The sequence below is a fragment of the Onthophagus taurus genome, chromosome 8 (genome assembly GCF_036711975.1).
Source record: "Onthophagus taurus isolate NC chromosome 8, IU_Otau_3.0, whole genome shotgun sequence".
NCBI classification, from domain to species: domain Eukaryota; kingdom Metazoa; phylum Arthropoda; class Insecta; order Coleoptera; family Scarabaeidae; genus Onthophagus; species Onthophagus taurus.
This window is the reverse complement of record NC_091973.1, coordinates 17,897,597-17,904,507: the sequence shown is the minus strand read 5'-3', so window position 1 is coordinate 17,904,507 and position 6,911 is coordinate 17,897,597. Positions and strand designations below refer to the sequence as shown.

General features: G+C 32.7%; 1 long non-coding RNA gene across 1 annotated transcript; it reads right to left on the bottom strand.

Annotated features, from left to right (window-relative positions):
* Window positions 1–748: 748 nt before the first annotated feature.
* On the bottom strand, window positions 749–1,834 carry LOC139431137 (uncharacterized). Its single transcript, XR_011641440.1, has 3 exons — window positions 1,713–1,834; window positions 1,133–1,631; window positions 749–1,048 (listed from the first exon to the last, which is right to left on the bottom strand). It is a non-coding gene; the product is annotated as an uncharacterized lncRNA (long non-coding RNA).
* Window positions 1,835–6,911: the final 5,077 nt, after the last annotated feature.

Below are 6,911 nucleotides of genomic sequence, written 5' to 3'. Positions count from 1 at the left end.
ACAATTCAAATAACTGTACCAATGTTATGACGTAGTCGATTTTAAAAATTCATAAAATAGTCAAATATATTCATTAAAATAAAATAATTGAATTTTAATAAGTGAAAAAAATTGTTTCTTAATTTTAAATACGTTTCTGTACTGTATATCTTCGTAAAGTTAAAGAATTTAGTTAAAATTCGATGTAAAAATCGTCTCTTAATTTCCATTAGTAATATTTTTTTTCTAATCTCATTTAAAATGGCATTTTAACCGTTTAATATTATAGAAAGTCTCAATAATTTCAAGCCATTTACGACCATTAATGCGTTTACGCACCGTTTCTTCACATTTTTTTGCGTATTTTTGACATAACGCTTTTGCGATTTTTTTTTTCTTGAGTTGATATATTTTTTTTGTAATAAGTCTTAAAATTTTACAATAATTTCTCACCTTCATCGTAAATGGGTAAACAATAAACTTTTTATTTTTTGTACACTTTCGTAATGTTAAAAAATTTATTACCTTATTCACATAAGGTAATATAAAATTTCTGTTGAAACTACCTGTAAACTGAATTTTATAGATTGTTATTTATGAGCATGATAATATTCCATATTATAATGAAAAACCATTTGATTTTGAGTATATAATTCATTTATTTACAAAGAAAATTTTATTAATAATAAAACATTTTATTATATATATATATTTTTTTTTTTTTGCGCAGAGGAGGGGAAATTGCCTTACGCACCCCGGCCTACTGATGGCGCCTATAGTTCGTGAGTCGGAAAAATCGTATTTCGGCCGGGAGTGTGGGACTACAATTAATTAGCACCTGCTACCCACTAAAAACCCCCCCTCTCTTCTCCCGGACCACCCGGATTTCTATGGAAGTCGTTATATCCAGGATTCAATTGCAAGAAAAAAAATATTGATGGTTAATATTAATTTTATTAAGGTTGTCTCAACTTACCGGCTTTGGAAGGGACTCTTCATCCCGCGGGATGAAGAGTTTTATCTTTTTCGTCTTAAGGACCACAGCCAGGTATGCGCTTATTGTTTCTCACTTGGTTTTGTCGGTCAGCATTGAAAAAATTAAAAAGATTTCATCAAATATTAAGAACACTTTAATAATAAAAATTATACCTACTTAATAATGAATAAAATTTGTTATGTCAAAATTTAATAATGGGTGTATAACCCGTTATTATTTTGACATTCTTCTAATCGGGATGTCATTGAGCCGACCAATCGCTGACATAAATCCCCGCCACGAAGACTATCCCATTTCCGCATAACGTATTCTTCTAAAATAGCTCGGTCCCGAAATCGTTCGTCAAATTCCCACCCGCGTACCATATAACCCCACACCTCTTCAATGGGATTTAAATCGGGCGAGCGTGGAGGCCATTTTAATCGTTCTACGTTATTATTGTCTTGAAACCACTCCTCGACTAACCGAGCGGTATGGATGGGGCTGTTGTCTTGTACAAATGTTAGAACCTCCACCTCATCCTCAGGATATACTGCCCTCACACTTGGAATAAAAATTTCTTCCAAAACCCCAACATAATGCCGAGCAGTAAATGTTGGGGGCGAAACTTTAACCAACGCTCCAGGCCCGGCATCGCTGATCCAACCCCATACACCTGATAAACAGTTATTGTGGTAATTGTAGTAATTCGTCAGATATCATCATCATAGAGTAGTTACAAGGTTCTAGAGCTTACCAAGTGAGACTCGTTCACTGGTTGCCATCGTAACGACATTTTCGGCGTCATATCTCGTCCCACTACGACGCCAAACTCGCTGTTTCGAATTTTGGGATGACAAAAACGTCTTTTCATCCGAAAATATGATACCTCGCCAATCCCGGTTTATATTTTCTTCACAAAATCTCAATCTGTGCTGGGCATTCTGGGGTGACAGCTGAATTTTTTCTGCCGGTATTCTAGCCCGCAAACCTATAAAATTATTAAAATTGTTTAGTCATTCTGCTATTTTCTATGTATTACTTTAAAATACCATTCTCGTTTAAACGGTTTCGAATGGTTTGAAGGGAGCAGTCGACTATTAATTCCTGCCGGATAGCTCTTGATGGGCAAGTTGGGTGCATACGAGCATTATTGACAATTCGCTCATCTTCATCGGCAGTTGTTTTTCTTGGCACTACTCGTGTGCTCTTTAAACCCCTCTCTCCATTCAAAGCGCCTCGCCTTATCCATTTGTTTACTGTCCATCTCTACCAACAAAGCGAAAAATAGGACCACAAAGAATTTCATGTTTTCAAAAATAATTCAAGTAACCCTTTTGATTAATTTATTCCATTATTCTTGGCAAATCAAAATGATTATTATAGAGCTCCTTAAAATACACCCAAGTTTCATTTAAAATCGGGCAAATTTTACTGCAAATTCACACAGATATTATTTGCCTTCTAAAAACAAAATTGATGGGCAGATCAAAAGCACAAAATTATTTTATTAAAAGTTAAACTATTGTGTATTTACATTGTCAAAATAATTGTAATTGGTAGATGATAAAATCGGAATTAAGCTTACTATATAATCATAATATTCAAAATTATTCAATCTTACCGACAAATTCACTTGGTTGCAAATTTGATGAATGGGTATTCCGGCCTCGGCCAGAGCACATATTCGCAGTCTTTGCGCAAAACTACTTTCCGGTTGACCTAACACCTTCATCGTGAATACTTAACACTAAATTATCACTACCTTAATACTCTAATTTAACACTATCAAAAGCAAAAAAAACAAGAAACCGCTACGAAAAATAACAATAAATTAATACTATCTTAATATAAAAATAACGCAGTCGTAAGACTATCAAAATCAAATATAAAGAAGAAAACGCTCAGCAAAAAATAGCAAAACACTATCAACAACCGCTCACGATGGCCAAAAGCAAAGTGATGTCCAAACGAAACTTAAAAGAATAAATACCATCAAAAAATTAAAATTCTAGGTAATTGCGTTATCTCATTTTTTTATGACCATCGCAAACCCTTTTTAAAATCTTACCGCGCGACATTTAAAGAGACGGGGATGTTTCCCAGAATTGGATGGTAACAGCTGACAAACTCTAAACGAAAATGAAAATAAATATTTTGTTGTATTTTATTATGAATGATTTAATTAAGGAATTCCGTAAAATTTTGACAGATAATAATTTTCAATCAAAAGGAAACGTTACAATAATAATTACAATAAACTATTTTTAATATATTTTTAATACTTTTTTTTTAAATATTTATTATAATAATAAATAACATAAACAATAATAAATATATATATAATAAAATGTTTTATTATTAATAAAATTTTCTTTGTAAATAAATGAATTATATACTCAAAATCAAATGGTTTTTCATTATAATATGGAATATTATCATGCTGATAAATAACAATCTATAAAATTCAGTTTACAGGTAGTTTCAACAGAAATTTTATATTACCTTATGTGAATAAGGTAATAAATTTTTTAACATTACTAAAGTGTATAAAAAATAAAAAGTTTATTGTTTACCCATTTACGATGAAGGTGAGAAATTATTGTAAAATTTTAAGACTTATTACAAAAAAAATATATCAACTCAAGAAAAAAAAATTCGCAAAAGCCTTATGTCAAAAATACGCAAAAAAATGTGAAGAAAAGGTGCGTAAACGCATTAATGGTCGTAAATGGCTTGAAATTATTGAGACTTTATATAATATTAAATGGTTAAAATGCCATTTTAAATGAGATTAGAAAAAAAATATTACTAATGGAAATTAAGAGACGATTTTTACATCGAATTTTAACAAAATTCTTTAACTGTACGAAGATATACAGTACAGAAACGTATTTAAAATTAAGAAACAATTTTTTTCACTTATTAAAGTTCAATTATTTTATTTTAATGAATATATTTGACTATTTTATGAATTTTTAAAATCGACTACGTCATAACATTGGTACAGTTATTTGAATTGTAAAAACGAAATTGTGTATTTTTGTTCGAATCCAAGGCGCGCTCGACTTTAAGCTGGCATCGGGCGCCCGGCACTTCAGGGTTGAAGAGACGACAAGGCTAGAGCAAAGGTTCGAGAGAAAATGAGTACGCCCCTCCAGTCTTCGATTCTTCGGCCGTACTCGGCAAAGCGACCGTGCGGGGGATTTGTTTTCTGTCCCTTACGCCATGTAGTAAATAAGGTTTGGCCGATAGTACCTCGGTTAGATGTACCAACTTAGCGGGAAATTCAAAATTCTTATATATACTTATGCAAGAATTTACATTATTATAAACTGGAAAGACAGAAAATAATAACCAAAACACATTAATTTTTTATTGATAAATAATTATTAATTATATAATATTTTAAAAGAACTTAATAATTTTTAACAATAACCCTTACAATTAACATAAACTAAGAAGAAAATATTTAAAACAATTGATCACGTTAACCTTTTGCTTATAAACAATTGTTAGTTTATTTTAAAAAAACTGAACAAAAAGAATTCGAAAACCTTCAACAAAAATAAAATTTTAATAAAAATAACAATATGTTTATGAGAATTAAGATTATGATGTGAGGTTATAATTGTAGGTACAATAGAGCCTTGAAACTATAGCTAAGTTCAGGTCGGTACATCTAACATGTCTGACTTTCTGATTACCCCCACCACCACCACATACGCACTCTAGATTGTATATAAGATCTCAATGTCCCTATCCCTTTTTATCCCTCAATTTTTTCAATTTTTAACAAACAACATGTAGGTTGTTAAAAATCCTTCATTCAACTTGACATAAAATTACTGTCTTGATCCGTTAATAATTGGTTAGGTGTCCCATGACGACATACATTCAGCCTTCTGATCTGACAAAGGAATGGCTTCGCTGTACTTCGTAAAATGATAGTGGAAAGTCAAAATATATCGATTTCCGTTATCTGTGGTGACTAAAGGTCCAACGATATCCATCGACGTACGTTCGAACGGACGATTTATTGCTTGACGGAAACTGTAGAAGACCGGGGAATGTGGGAAGTATATTCGGATATTGTTAATTTTTCGGAGCTAAAAAAAATATAACTTTGTTACACACCCCTCGTTGTTCGGTTAAAAAAAAATTTTAATTCGGTTTTTTTTAAACTCTTCGGATTTCTTTTCCGCATTTTCAATTTTGAAACTTATTTTTCGGATTTTGGTACTCTTACAGGAGGTACCTTACAGGAGGTATAATAGGTACAGCGGCATTCTCGGAACATTACTCCAGTTTTCCCACACTGGGAACAAAATAATAGGGCCAGATTGGTACACACATCGCGACGGTGTCCATTTTTCCCATAGCGCCAGCAAATGTTCGCGTTAATGCTCACGTAATCTGGGATTGGGGTGGGTGCCGGTCTTCGGTTGTGACTTTTCCCCAGCACGCCCAGGATTTCCCACAACGGTGGTAGGGGCGGTGGCTGTACTTTCTTTTCTATGTCGGTTTGGGTGGCAACGTCGGTGAAGGTAACCGGTGCGCTGTACACGGTGTTTATATCCTCAAAATCGGCGCAAGCGATGGGATATTCCTGAATTTTTTCGGTAGCGACAGGTTCTGCTTCGCTAGCGGTAGGGTTTCGTATGGGCATCATACGAAACCTCGAAAACATCGATTTAAATGAATAAGTTTTATTTCTTTTAATAATTGTTCTGGGGAAATTAATGAGGAATGTAGGATATTAACCTTAGCCAAATCAATTATCTCTCCTAAATTACGGTTAATTCGATTCAGAATCAAAAGATTTTCCTCTATCAATTGAAATTGTTGTTAAGATTGAACTCTTTCTTGTATATCATTAAGATTATTCTGAATATTGATAATATTTTCATTAATTTTACTAGTTGTTTTATTTAAATATTTATTGAATCATAATGTTCAGCATCTGTACTATCGAGATTACCTGTTACGAATATTATTATATTACCAAAAGCATTGATCAATCCTTGTTTACATCTTGTATTTCTTACATTTAGAATCGATAACTTAGTATGAAATTCTTCTTCTAATTCATTTAATTCTGATGTTTTATCTGTCATTTCTCGGTACTAAGAATGTTTTGCTGTTGTTTGAAATCCAATAATGGCGACAAATCCAGTTGCGTAATGATTTCAAAATAATTTCTTGTATTATATGTTACGCCTAGATGGATTGGTAGGATACCTGCTCCATTCCGGATTTCTATCAGTTCTGGCCTCGCGCAGGAGATGAGACTGAAGAGCATGAAGGTCCTGGAACATCAGATGTTTTTAACTCAGATATGTGAGCTGTTCTTTGTTTAAGTTTTGTATTAGGACCAGGATTTACAAAAGACATTTCAGCTCCACTGTCAATAAGAAATTTTGCGTTGTCCAATTCGGGAAAAACTATGTGTGTAGTTTGTCGAAGTTTAAATTATTTAATTCTGTGATGGGGAGGGATCTTCCGAGGTAGCTATTAGAAAATTTTCATCTTTCTCATTAAAATCTTCACAATCAAAGTTTTCGAAATTTTCATTTACTTCCGGAGCAGAAGTAGATGCTTCTAAATGTTGATGTAGTATTACCTTTTGAAAATATTCTCCTGTTTGTTCATCAAAACAAATATGTTTATCATCGAAATTCTGTACGTTATTCATCTCTTGTCGAGGACGCTTAAAATTATTATTTTTTACATCGTAGATTTATCGATTTCCATAGGGGTCGGTTTTGGCGATTGATTGTTAATGTTTTGAGAAAAACCTTGATGATTATTAGGTGAGTTAAATCTCTGCGGATATTGTGGATTATTAAATTTTGCAAATATGTTACGATTCTGTTGTTGATTCCAAGACGGAACGAATGTTGGTCGTGGTTGATAATTGTTTTGAGGAGTAAATTTTGATTGATAAGTCGGTTGA